We start from the raw sequence: 13,433 nt of genomic DNA on the forward strand, positions 1-13,433 counted from the left end.
AAGCAGAATCATTTGTAACAACATAAAATCTGGTTCTCATTTGAGATTTTATGCTAATTCTTTGTCATAATGCTTTGGCTAATACTCCTAAATTAATCTTCATTATGATCATCAGCTACAAAACATGTTACTTTGGGAGGGTAGGAGTCAGGCTCCGGCAGTGAGTAGAGCAGATCTACTGTGCATATTTATCAAATGCTCAGTGAAGTATCTCTTGAAAAAGATTCCTTATTAGTACTAAGTATAGTTTTCTGGGCACAACATCTTTTTGGCTAAGGGCCTTCAATCAACATCTCACACCTTTAACATGGATAGGTGCATCAAATTATTTTATTGCTCGCTCTATAAATGTAAAAATAATAGAATTTTAGAGCCATGGAGCTATCCACAGATACACTATGCTTTGCTTTTCCTTGGTCACTTTTGGCTTCATATGATACTGTCCAAGACATCAGAATGTATGACATGCTGTGCTCCTTATGGGACATATATTTGCTTCCAGTTTATTGACTGAGCATTGTGTTCGGGTAGCTCTGCACAGCACTATACTAGTACCTTACTTGGGAGAAAAATATTCTCGGCTAAATCCAACAAAAATCACTGCAGATTACAAATACAAAATTAAAAAATAATAATAATGCCATGAAAATTGAGCACCAGTGTTTTGTAGAATATGAAATACCCCTCTCACAAAGCACATAAACTTTTAACCAGCAAAAGGCATCTTTTAAGAAGGCTGTTGATATAAGTATCTTGACTGCAGCAATGATCACAAGCAAATAAAAATGACTATTTTTATTTTTGTGCCCCCATGTATCTCACAATATCTAGAAGAAAAATGAGCAATCAATGATAGTAGAAAGAATATTCCCAAAGGTCTGTTCTTGCCTGTCACCTGGAACAAATGCCTCTACTGTCAAGGATACTGTATTGCAGCAGTGACCTGTGTACATACATCTTGATCAGTTGCTTCAAACATTAGTGTATATGAAAATCATATTATACATTTATTGAAATGCAGACTCTTGGATCACTTTGTGATAATCTATTAAGAGTACATTTGGAGAGGGGCTCAAGCACTCATATATTAACTATCAACCCAGATCATGAGTTATGGAACCATATTTTAAGAAACACTACTTTGGATCTTGGACAATACAGGTCCTATGATCTCTATAATGAGAAATGGAAAGAATGGTGATGAATCACCCCCCAATATTGTTCAGGACCTGAGCCAATCTGGGCTTTGAGGCAGTGAATCATGTCTGAAATAGCATGTTGCACTAGGTAAGGGTTTCTAATGTGAAAATTTCTGCTATGGAAGGTTCAATATAACAAGGTCATATGACTGACAATCGGATCAGGACAAGAACACTTGATATTTAGTTTCAAGGCCTGTGCAAATTTATAATTATCAAAACAGCAAAATACTTCAGTGCTATATTTTTGGTGATTCAATTGTGTGGATAAGTTTCTCTTTAATTAAATAGCATTTGATGCAAATTGAGAAAGTATGAGTGGACAGGCTGTTGCAAACACTGGGTCCTTACAACAATTATTAATTGTTTTGGTATTTCAATATATGGGATCACTTTTAGAATTGCAGTGCACTCCTAGCAGCATAAGCAGCATCCTTACTGAGAGTGTGGCTTATGTTCCTATTTGCTATGGCATAACAAAAGGACACGGGCTTTTCAGTCACAGGGTCTTGAGTTTGAATCCTGCTTCTGCCAGTTTAGCTTTGCAATCTTGGGCAAATTACTTAGTCTCAATAAATTCTTCTGTATTGAGGTTTAAGAAATCAAAGAAATCCCATATGGAGATGACAAGGCACAGTAGTAGGGAGTTCTCACCCTTTCTTACTCTTGTACTCCCTTCCTTAGTAATATCCTTTCCTTTTTCCCCGCTTTTTATTGAATTTATTGGGGTGATACTGATTAAGAAAACTATATAGGTTTTAGGTGCACAATTCCACAACACATCATCTGTACGCTGTACTGTGTGTTCACCACCCCAAGTCAAGTCTCCGTCCATCACCATTTATCCCCCCTTCACCCTACTCCACCTCCTCCCACCCTCTGCCGGTCACCACCCTGTTGTCTGTGTCCAGTTGTTTTTCTCTCTTTCATTTTTGTTCAATCCCTCCACCCCAGCACCCAGCACCCAGCACTCCCACCCCCACCCGACAGCTGTTAGCCTGCTGCCTATCTATGAGTCTATTAGTTCATTGTTAGTTCATTTTGTTCATTAGGTCCCACATAGAAGTAAAACCATATGGTACTTGTCTTTCTCTGACTTATCTCACTTCGCATAATGCTCTCCTGGTCCACCCAGGCTGTCACAAAGGGTAAGATTTTTTCTTTGCTATGGCCCAGGAGTATTCCATTGCATAACTGTCCCACAGCCTTCTTATCTACACATCTACGGATGGGCACTTGGGCTGCTTCCAGATCTTGGCTATTGTAAATAACACTGCTATGAACATAGGGGTGCATATATTCTTCTGATTTAGTGTTTCAGATTTTTTTAGATATAATCCCAAAAGTGGAATCACTGGGTCAAATGGCAGCTCCATTTTTAATTTTTTGAGGTAATTCCATACTGTTTTCCACAGTGGCTGCCCCAGTCTGCATGCCCATCAGCAGTGCACGAGGGCTCCCTTTTCTCCGCACCCTCGCCAGCGCTTGACATTTGTTGTTTTATTGATGAATATTTCTTTTCTTGATTGATAGTATGACTGTGTAGCAAGTCATCCAAACTAGAAGGTTCAGGGTTATTTTTTAAAATCCACCCCCTTCTTTATGTTTCTTATCCAATTAGTCATCAAGTCTATCAATTTTGCTCCTTAAAACCAAACCCAACTGCCATCTACTCTGCAGGCCTTTACACTATACACCTTGATTACTTCCTATAGTTGAGTTCCTTCCTCATCTGGATCCCTGACATAGGAATTCAAGAGTGACCTTTTAATACACGTCCTGAGTGGAGTCCTGAAGATGGTGCCATACTTAATGTATATAATCAATGCACCCCTGCCCTCTCCTGAGGCGCCTAAGGCCATCTGTGCAAAACAATGCCCACCACCAGCTCACCCCCAGCAGCTTACCCCTCAGGAAAGATAAATGAATCCCCCTTTCACAGGAATCTTAGGCCAGATAAAATAAAGCCATTGTTTCAATTTGACTAAAAGAAGTTTGCTATGAGTGTGTTTTAACAAACGGAAGCAAGAATCAAAGAGCATCTATACTAATTAGAAATGTAGAGGCCTAGAAAAATCAAAAGATGTTTTCAGAGAGAAAAAAATTTCCTAAAAGTAGGAAAAACTGAATGATGCATTTAAGAGTGAAGATCATTTCAAGTGACTTAGCTTGAAGCCTGGCTACCCTACCTCCTCCCCTTGGATCTTCCAAATACTTTCTGGAAGTTTCTAGGTGCTAGGAAACCAATAAATGTTTGTTACATAAGTGATTTTCAGACACCAATATATCTGCTATAAACAACAGACCTGGATATTCAAAAGTACAATTACTTAAAATATAAAGAGATGAACAAAACCCAGGAAGAACCCTCTTGCCTTACTCTTGCCTTTGTCAGTTCCTACAACCAAGTTTTGAAGGCTTCGCTGTCAACCACAGAGGGCAGAGAGTCAGCCCAGCAGCGCTGAGCTTAGAACTGGCCGGGAAAGCAAAGCAGCCTGCGTGAGCCCCAAGGGTTGGGCCATCCTAAATTTTTCAGGAGATCTGCCCTCAACAGCGTCAAACACATTTAGGACTTAATGACGAGATTTATTCAAACATTTGCCACATACGGGCAGCTCCATGAGGTTACTCCTACGTGTTCAGGGATTCGGACAGAGGCATTGATTCTTCTGCAACATCACAACAAGGCGGCTTTTCCGTGACACAAGTTACCTATGCTTTATTATTCCATCCTCGGTGGCATTTTTTAAAAAGTTCATCTATGGTTGGAAATGCTTATGCCAAAGAAATAAATAAGCTCCCAACGAGGAATGGAGCGGGTTCAGGCAATCATGAGATTAGCGCTAGAAAAAGAACTAGGCTAGTTAGATTGTTTAGGAAATTGGGTTCCCTTCTGAAAATAGAGGCTAAAAAGGAGCCGTTTGATATCGTGTCCATCCAAAAACATAATACCTGACATTGATGGAGCACCTGACACGTTCCAGGCTATTGCCGAGTTACAACCCTATCTTATTTGGTCCTTGCAGCAACCCTATGAGTAAGTACTACTGCTATATACATTTGTAGATAAGAAATTTAAACCACAGAGAGGTTAAGTAATTTACCCAAGGTTAAACAGCTAGCATAGAGTAGAAAGCCCACGTTCACTGCCACACTTTACTATGCCTATTTTACTATATAATGTTGGCAGTTTTAACTAATATCAAAGTTTCTCTTCCTATCATAAGTTGAAAAAACAAAATCTTGTTAAAGCTTCCTAAGGAGCTATCAAATCATTCTTCCCACTGAGCATAAAGTTAAAGATTTAAATAATCCAGAAAAGTGGATGACACTGTAAAGAATATCCCATAAGAGTAGAGAAATTAGAGGAAGGGGAGGTGCTACCTCAAAGAAAAATGGGGTACAGAAAAGCCAATAATGTTCTTAGGGTCTAAAACAAAGTTGTCCTATTTAAACAAAAAGAAATAAAAATTGTCAGATGGTCCAAGATGATATGAATGCAAGACCCAGACAACATCTTTTTATTTTAAACTCATAAAAATCTTAAAACATTTTACATCTACAACTCCAAGTAATCCTAAATGTAGAAATAAATTTGATGCGAACATTTGCTTCTACGTATTTCCTTAATGTCACATTTTCACAGCCCCAAATCCCCTTCCCCTCTCCCACTAGAAATGACGCCAGGGCGTGGGAGGCAGGTGGCTGGCTGGGCGGGGGCCTGGACACACACCAGGAGGACCCCCCCGGGTGCATGAGCCCCCCTGGAAGAGGAGAGAGGGTGCCCGGGCCGGGTTAAGGGGTGTCAAACGGCTCCTGGAGCAGCTCCAAGCATCGCAGCGTGCTAGCTGCTGGCCCCTTTAGTAACGGGCTCCGGGGGGCTCAACTTCACCAGAAGAAACGACACCAAAGCCTCAGGCAGCACAGGAGCAGAAAATAACCCTCAAACAGGCTTCTCCACAAGAACTTATTAAGGGCACAAAACCGTGTCAGCCAGCAGGTTAGACACCGAGGGTAGAAAACCGACGGCTCCGTTTCCAAGGAGCCTGTTGTTAGTCTCGGGCGAGAGGAACACCACGGACAGCAGTCCCCCGCCACGGACGGGCTGCCGCGGCCCTGGGCCCGGGAGAGCGCTGCGTTTCATGAACTCGGGGAGGCCCGCAAGAGGTGGGGGCCGCAGGGACGGTGGGGCGGTGGGGCAGTGGGGCAGTGGCCACGGCCAGTGGGTTCTCGGGCCTGTGCCGGCAAGTCAGCCAGAGGAGGACAGAGCAGCCACAGTCCAGCGAAGGAAGAGGGCAGCTGAGAGGCTTCCCAGCCGTGGCCTCTCCTTTATTTGAAATGCAGAGAAATTTGAGGGTCAAAAGCACAAAGTAACTAACAATACACACTCTGCATGGTCCCCCGGGCTGATGACCCAGGAAATACTACTTGTAAGCTATGAGCGTCGAGTAATCTTTAATAGCAATGATTAATAGTATTTCCTGAGCTGTCCCTGCGTTTGTGCTTCAGGGGCGCAGGCGGGGCAGGAATACAGGCAAATAGACGCTCGTGGGACAACACCCTGGTGACAGGCTGGTCATTTCTGCTGAGGCAGCAGCCGGGTCATATGAGAGCCGGTAACGAAGTGGGCTTGGGGGGCGGGGGGCGGTCTCCCATTTGTAAATCTTTTATAGTGACAGAATAGCATGCAACCAGAGTGTTAATCTTGGAAGTTACCTAGACTCCATCCGCCGCAGCTGACGCCCGCGGGGTTTCTGTGAGTGTGCAGAGCAGCAGGGCGCCTTGGGCAGCTCTGTTCCCACCAGCCCTGCTCAGCAGGCCGGCCCCTCACAAGCAGTGCTGATCATTGTCGCTTCCTATTGTGCACTGGCTATGTCATTATAAAACACGGTTTCTTAGCTCTTTCCAGTCAGGCTACCCAGCTGTGGCACGGGGACTTTATTATTTATCAGTTCTCTCGAAAAGCCCCGGTGAGGGAAGCTACTGTTCTAAAATGCAAGCGCACCAAGAGAAATTTTACAAACCACAGCACACTAGAGCTCAAACAGGACGGCTATAGTATACTGAAAGGAGTAAAACTGATTAAAAAATGAAAAAATATAATCTCCATGCCCAACATGTTTAAGACACATTTTAAAACATAATATTTAGCATATTTAATCTTTGAGACAAATTGTATTTTGATAACCCTTAAACTGAAGTAACTGTTATCAAATACTGCTATGTGAAGGTCAAGGAGCTATAACCCTATTTTCTCATAATAATGATAACAGCACATTCAAAGATACTGAAGAAAACAACTGATAAAAATGGAAACAGCTAGTTGAAAACAAACATTTGAGTAACAGTTGGGTATTTTAAGCTGTTACAATAATAATTAAAACAGAAATTTCTTTCAAGTTAACTTATTTTAAGTAAAAATACTTTTATATTTAGCCCAGTCCTTACCCTTTAACTTAACAATAGAATAAGCACTAATCTAAGGAGATAAGAACTTTAAGAAGTTTCTTCCAGTTGCCTATGGATCATTTTCAATGTGTTGAATTCTTAAACTTTTTAAAAAAGTATTTCCAAGTTCTTAAAATATTTCTATCAAAGTTTGAAAGAAATTTGCCAAGAAAAGCCTGCAACATTTAAAAACAGTAGCATTCTTAACACCTGCAGAATATCCCTAAGTTGTGGATTTCAAGCAATTCAAGCCACCATGACCAGAAAACTAGGATCTAAATGATTTTGAGGTCCCGTGCCTGCGGAATTTCTACTCTCTATGCTCCTGATAAATGAGTATGCAAACCATCAATACAAAAATCTTCATCTTCCTGTGTGTGGCTAAATTTACAAAGACAAGAAAGATGAGATCGAGAGAGCTTGAATGGCGAGATCTGAATTTATATATAAATTTTAGCAAAAAGTGAGGATGTGGGCTCACCTTTGCAGCATGTCAGGCAGCGTCCACAACTTGGAACTCAGCAACGTGTTGGAACGTCAGGCGCAGGGTTGTGGATGCGACTTGGAGATGCTGTCTCCACTCATGGTCCCCACCTACTGTATCAGAGTCCCTGAGACGGGGGCCAGATATCTGTTTTAGCAAGTTCCCAGGCGATTCTTAGTCTCACTCGAGTGCAAGAACTGGCCTCATGGACCGCTATGTGCTGAGTTTAAGACTTGTTATAGACGTACAAGTGAAGGAGTCTAAATTCCTCCACACAGCAACATGGACACCATCTGAAGCCTTGTCAGAAATGCAGCATCTCCTCCCCTAGCCCCACAGAAACAGAATCTGAATTTTAGTTGGAAATTGGTCTGCGTTCTGCTGGAGGGTCTCCCTTGGGCAATCAACCCCTGCCCGTCCTGCCTGGCCTCTCAGGCAGGAGCTAGAGATCTCTCGGCTTCTTTTCACTCTCCTCAAAATTCCCGTTTACCCAGCAGCGTGCTTCAGCCAGGTGTGGGGACTGACTTTTCAGGGCTAATGAGCTTTAGTGTATAATCACTGCATAAACTGCTACTGATCCCTGTAGTATCAGTATTAAAAAGATTCTTGGAGATGCATATATTTTAAGCCAAAGAATGAACCCCTAATGCTGGGATTCTATGCACAGTAGAGAAAACTGGTAGAGAAAATAAAGGTTTAGTGGGAGCTATAGTTTTTGATATCCTACAAATCAGACATGAGGTAGGCTGAGAGCTCTTGGTCTTCTGCCTGGACTCCTTTCCTTTATATTTACATTTGTTCCATTGATTGAACGAAGACCTCACCTCCAGATGAGAGTCTAATCATCTCCACTAACCGAACACCTAGATTTGTGTCAACTCTAATGATTTAGACCACTGCAAGCCAATATTCAAGGTTTTTTAAGCTACTAGCATTTTGTGGCTCCAGGAGTCCAAGAACTAACTTACGCTGAGTGTACACCTGGGGACGGGAGTGACTTTGAAGGTGTAATATGCACCAGGACTTACGGCACCCTGAAAAGCCCGGAAATTTCACTCTCTTGCCTCCTCCATCCACCTACCCCATTGACAAATCTGGAAATCCAGGTTTCCAAATATTGCAATTACAGGATGGGGATGGTGGCAAGGGGGACATATATGTTTTAAGTTTTCTAGGCAATTCTGATACACGTGCCCAACTTCTCGACTGATAATCATTGATCAGTAGTGTTTTACTATTGTCCGTGAAGTTTTATACATAATTCATTGGTGGCTACACTGTTATTTCTTGAAATGAGACATATCATAAAAGTACAAGTTTTCTCTCATATGTGAAATGTTACTTTATACCTCAATTAATCCATGAATGATTTGATATATTTACAGTTTTGAATCAAAACATAGGTCCAAGCATGCAAAATCAATAGCTATAACATTTTTTAATTTTAAAACTCTCTAGACCTTAACTGGCAACTCTTTTAATCTTGCACCACTGAAAATATAAAACACAAATTAAAGAGAGCTACATTTATTAAACACTTCATCAATATTTACTTTACATCGACAATGTGCTACAGCAAACAGCCTGCTGGGATTTAGGCAATCATTATTTTCACTAAAAATTCACAGTAACATTTGAAAATATGATCCTGTACTCCTGCCACTTTAACCTTTCTATGATATAACCAAAACATTTGAAGTAAACAAACCCTGAATTTCAAGAGTTTACAATGTACCTCATTGATATAAAACAAGGCTTTCTAAAGTTGAGATTGTGGCAAATTTTTACAAGGAGAAACCATTTTTTCTTATTATAAAAATATTACCATATAAAGGGAAAAATTAAATTTACCCATAGTCCCACCACCCTAGCATCTTTTCTGTGTATTATCTTTATCCACAATCATAATTTTATAGTTGTAACCTAGGTATTTACTCAATTTTGGGAAAATCGCTATTTAAATCCTAATATACAGGATTATATGTAGTCTCTTTAATAAAGGAATACAGTGTAAAACCTACAATATACAATATGCCCCATAATCCCCAAACGTCCAATAGCTTCCACCTTCCAGACAAAATTACAGCTGCCTCTCTTTCCTTCTCCATTTGAGCACATGAACTAAGGTGAGGTTCACATTGGTCTGAGCTCACCATCTCCAAAATAGTGTATATAAAATATAGTTGTTTCATCTTGGTTATTTAGCACATTGTCTTTGTGCAATCTTCACAAAATCTTAAAATTCCATCTTAAACATCACCATACTCACTGAACTGATCATGTCAATCATTCTTAGGTATTATTCCTCTCTTCTTGAGCTTGTTTTTTAGGCAAGGTAGTTGACAAAAATGACAGATGAAGGGACTCTGCATCTAAATACACTGCCCACTCAAAGGAGAAGCAGAACTACTCAGGGAGAATAGGTTCTGCGATTGCGGAAATACCAGCCTGAGCCCATCACGTCAACTGTGTGATCTTGGGCCACTTTGTCCCCTTGCACTTCAGCTTGCTCTACTGTAAAATGTAAAATGAATGTTTGCATTCTATCTCTTTGGGACTATTATGATAAGAACCAGAACACAAGTAAAGCATTTTGAAATCCTCAGGTGAAAGGAATGAGTTTTTTAAATAAAAGATTTCATTTTTATTAATACTCATTAGGACAAATTTGACATTACTAACCTATACACTGAAACTTCTCTGTATCACTCTGGTTTAAATGATGAGTTCACCTTTCCAAGACAGTGTTTCAAGAACAGGTCTGGAAAGCATGGGGAACTGGCTTCACTTAGTAACACACTGACACCTAGTGGAGATTTATGGTGCGCTATGGCATACCACACGCCCCAAAAGGACTCCACAGTCCCAGTGGGGCAGGCAGAAGCGAAAGCACCTTGTGGTCTTTATGCAAAATATCAACAGAATATATAAATAATTTTTTAAAAGGTATGCTTCCTTGTATACTTGGTTTTGCTTGTTCAATTTAAATTACTGGCCAATTTTCAAGGCATTAAATCAAAAGTTATGAGTAGATGGGGGTGATGGGGAAGAGCTGTTTAGTGTAGCTGTGGGAGATCCCATAAACCCTCTCTCTGATTCAGAGTTTAAAGGGGCAAGTATGTAAATAAGTGTTCACCTGCTCTTTTCTTTATACAGTGAATGCTGGCAGGGGTGGGGGAAAGTGAGGGGAGGGGAGATAAGGAAAGGGAAATGTGAAGGAAGTTTATTAGGTTTTTCATTACATCCCTTGAATTAATTTCATAAATAAGAAATATACTTATGTCCTTCTTGGCAATTAACAGTAAACTTCAATCTTCAGAGCCCAGAGACAAAAACAAACAACAAAAATGCGACACAGCCTATTAGCACAAGCAAAAACAAAATTCTAATAGCGAAGCTTCGTGAGGCTCGCAAACATATAATTATCCCTACAACTGGCAACTGGATTGTTTTACTGCCTGAAAAAGTCTTTCCAGATACTTTACACTGCCCAGTGTTTTACCAATAAAGGTTTTCTCTTGTCACTACATTTCTGCAATGTTGTTCATCATTTTTTGTTCATTACATAATTGAGAAAATTAGGCCCAGAGAAGTAAATATATATATATTCCTACTTACAGAGGAAGGCCATAAATGAGAAATTTGAAACCTTACTCTGTTACAGGCTGGTGGTTAATTAAACTTTCTTGGCTCTAGAGTTCAGTATTCTAAAGACCCAGAAGTCAGAATTGAAACAATTAGTGTTTTACTCACAAACTACTGTGATTAATCAATGACCTCTAATACCTTTAAGTAATACAACTAAAATCTAAATGTTGTGATCTCCATATTCATTTCTTTCAAGATGAAGTGTCCAAATGTCAGGATACAACCCTTAGTAATTCATTTTCATATATGTGTAACATATATTTTATTCAATGATATGTTTTGTTTTGGAAATGGTAATTTTAAGGATTCCTAGGCAGGACCCTGACTTTGCAGCTAAGGTAACTATCCCTACTGTGTTAAAATAAGCAGATTCCAGTGATTTTCAGAGAAGCCTCCATTTTGGTGTTATGTGCCTGTGTCTCCCTAAAGCACTGGTCCAAGGCCATTCTTCCAGGGTTTGCCACTTTGTAGTAAACAGGAGCCAAGTCTGCTGCACATGCTCCAAGATGTAGATGCTAAAGAGGCAACTATTAAGAGACCAGTCCATGGGTATGTAATATCAAATGAATCTACACATGTGGTCAGAGTACCTGTGCGCAGTATGTCTGTCAGAAAAAGAATTTATACTAAACATTGTACAATCAACACTAATAGCCCCAATACCAGAAGCCACCAGCCTGTGATCTTGGCTTCCCAGGGAATGTAGGCAAAAGAGAGACAAATCCGGCTTACAGAATCTGAGGAAACTTTTTATTACTGTCTTTATCCGTCCAGCATTATGAGAACAGGCAATACAATATTTTTAACCCAAGCTCGAAGGTGTAAACCTTTCCCCAAAGCTTAAATGGGCAGGGCATTTTCTCCCCATTACAGTACCATCGTCCCCCAAATCAACAATCCTCCATCAACATGACCCACAACCAGTACAGAACGGGGTGCCTGGCTGTTACACTTCGGAGGTCCCCCTGGAGTGTTATGTGGGACTTGGCATCCTATGGTATTTAACACTCGATGTTCCCCAAATAATCATCACAGAGTTACATAAAGCCTACTTTGAAAATACATGAAGAGAACAAATGCACCTCTAGGCTCCAACAAGCTGCAAGACAAGGGCTACAAAACCATTTCTCACTGTATGTAACAAAACCCCGGGCTTCAGAGCTGCTCTCCCTCGCAGTCTTCCAGGCAGGCCCTGAATGAGGAAACGCTGCCTGAGCAAGGCGCCCGAGAAGAGGTGTTAAGCGGGGAATACAAACTAAGGAGAGCCCTACCCGAGTTTGCTCAGTGGTTAGAGCCTCGCCCGTGGCTGGAGGCGCCGCAGGTTCCCTTTCAGCCACAAGCACGCACCTCCGCGGCAGGCTCGAGCCCAGGTCCGGGTCAGGGCACGTATGGAGGCAACCAGGCGCCGTCTCTCTCTCTCTTCCACTCTCTTTCTGAAAAGCAATGGAAAAAATACCCTTGGGTGAGGATTTAAAAAAAAGAAACTAAGAGAGATGACCTACATGAGAGTCAAAGGCCTCTGCCGCTTTAAACTCACTTCAGGAGTATGTGAAAGCCTCCCTTTGTATCTTACACGAGCCTAGCTAACAGGTAACTGGAAAGTTTTGCGCCCATGTTTAAACATGGCCAAATACTTGTTAATCTTACTAGAAACATATCACTACAGTGAAAAGAAAAACAAGTGGTGCCATATGCCAAGCTGATACACAGTACTTGCCTGTAATGTCATTTATGAAGGCAGATATATATTTAATATGTAAGCTAAAACACTTCCAAATATTCAAATCCAAAAAGAACCATCAAAGTTGCCCATTCGCCACTGAATTATTCTGGATGGCGTGGAAGGCTCAATGTCAGCACCACCAATTGCTCTCAGGCACCAAAGCAAGGTACCATCTGTCTCAAAGCACCAAGCACATCAATTCAGATGTAAAATACTGGTGCGCCCGGCAAAGTATCTCAAGCAATCCATTTTCTGATGTTTGACACTTAGCAGGCCAGCCACAAGGTCACATGCATCAATACTTTGAACTGCTGGTGGTAAAAAAAATGATAAAAATGTCAGAGCATCAAAGAGTTGTAGTTCTACAAGCAGAAAGCCTTGAAGAAGAGTCAGAGGATTTAGGAAGTGTTCTCAGCGAGTCACTCTTGCCATTTCGCTGAGAAAATATTTTTAAGTGAAAGATGGAACTGTGGCCATTGGTAGGAATGACAGGCATTTCACTAAACAAGCACATCTGAGGCTGCCACTGAAATAACTGCACCATGGGCACACTGATGTCATGAGCGAAAGCTGGGCTTCTGGGGAGTTTGGACTTCACTCTGTGAACAACGGGCAACCCTGCAGTCCTCCAAGCAAGGAGTGTCCTGATGGGGAGCTTACTCTGGGAGGGTTGTGACAGGAATGTGAATAGATGGGAGTCCTCGGTACCAACAAGAAGTTAACTTAAAAGGCTCCCGTAGATGAGAGATACCCAAGGGGCTGAATAAGACTAGGCCTGGAAAGGAGAGAACGTAATCAAAACATAATGTGGTTCAGAAATAAGGGAAGTCGTCGGCAACTGTGAGCCTGTGTATAAGTGAGATATGCTAAAGAATACTGTTAACTTATGGAACAAAGAGCCATACCCTGTTTCTTTATGTTCAGATAGTAA

The sequence above is a fragment of the Miniopterus natalensis genome, chromosome 8 (assembly GCF_054644295.1).
Source record: "Miniopterus natalensis isolate mMinNat1 chromosome 8, mMinNat1.hap1, whole genome shotgun sequence".
NCBI classification, from domain to species: Eukaryota; Metazoa; Chordata; class Mammalia; order Chiroptera; family Miniopteridae; genus Miniopterus; species Miniopterus natalensis.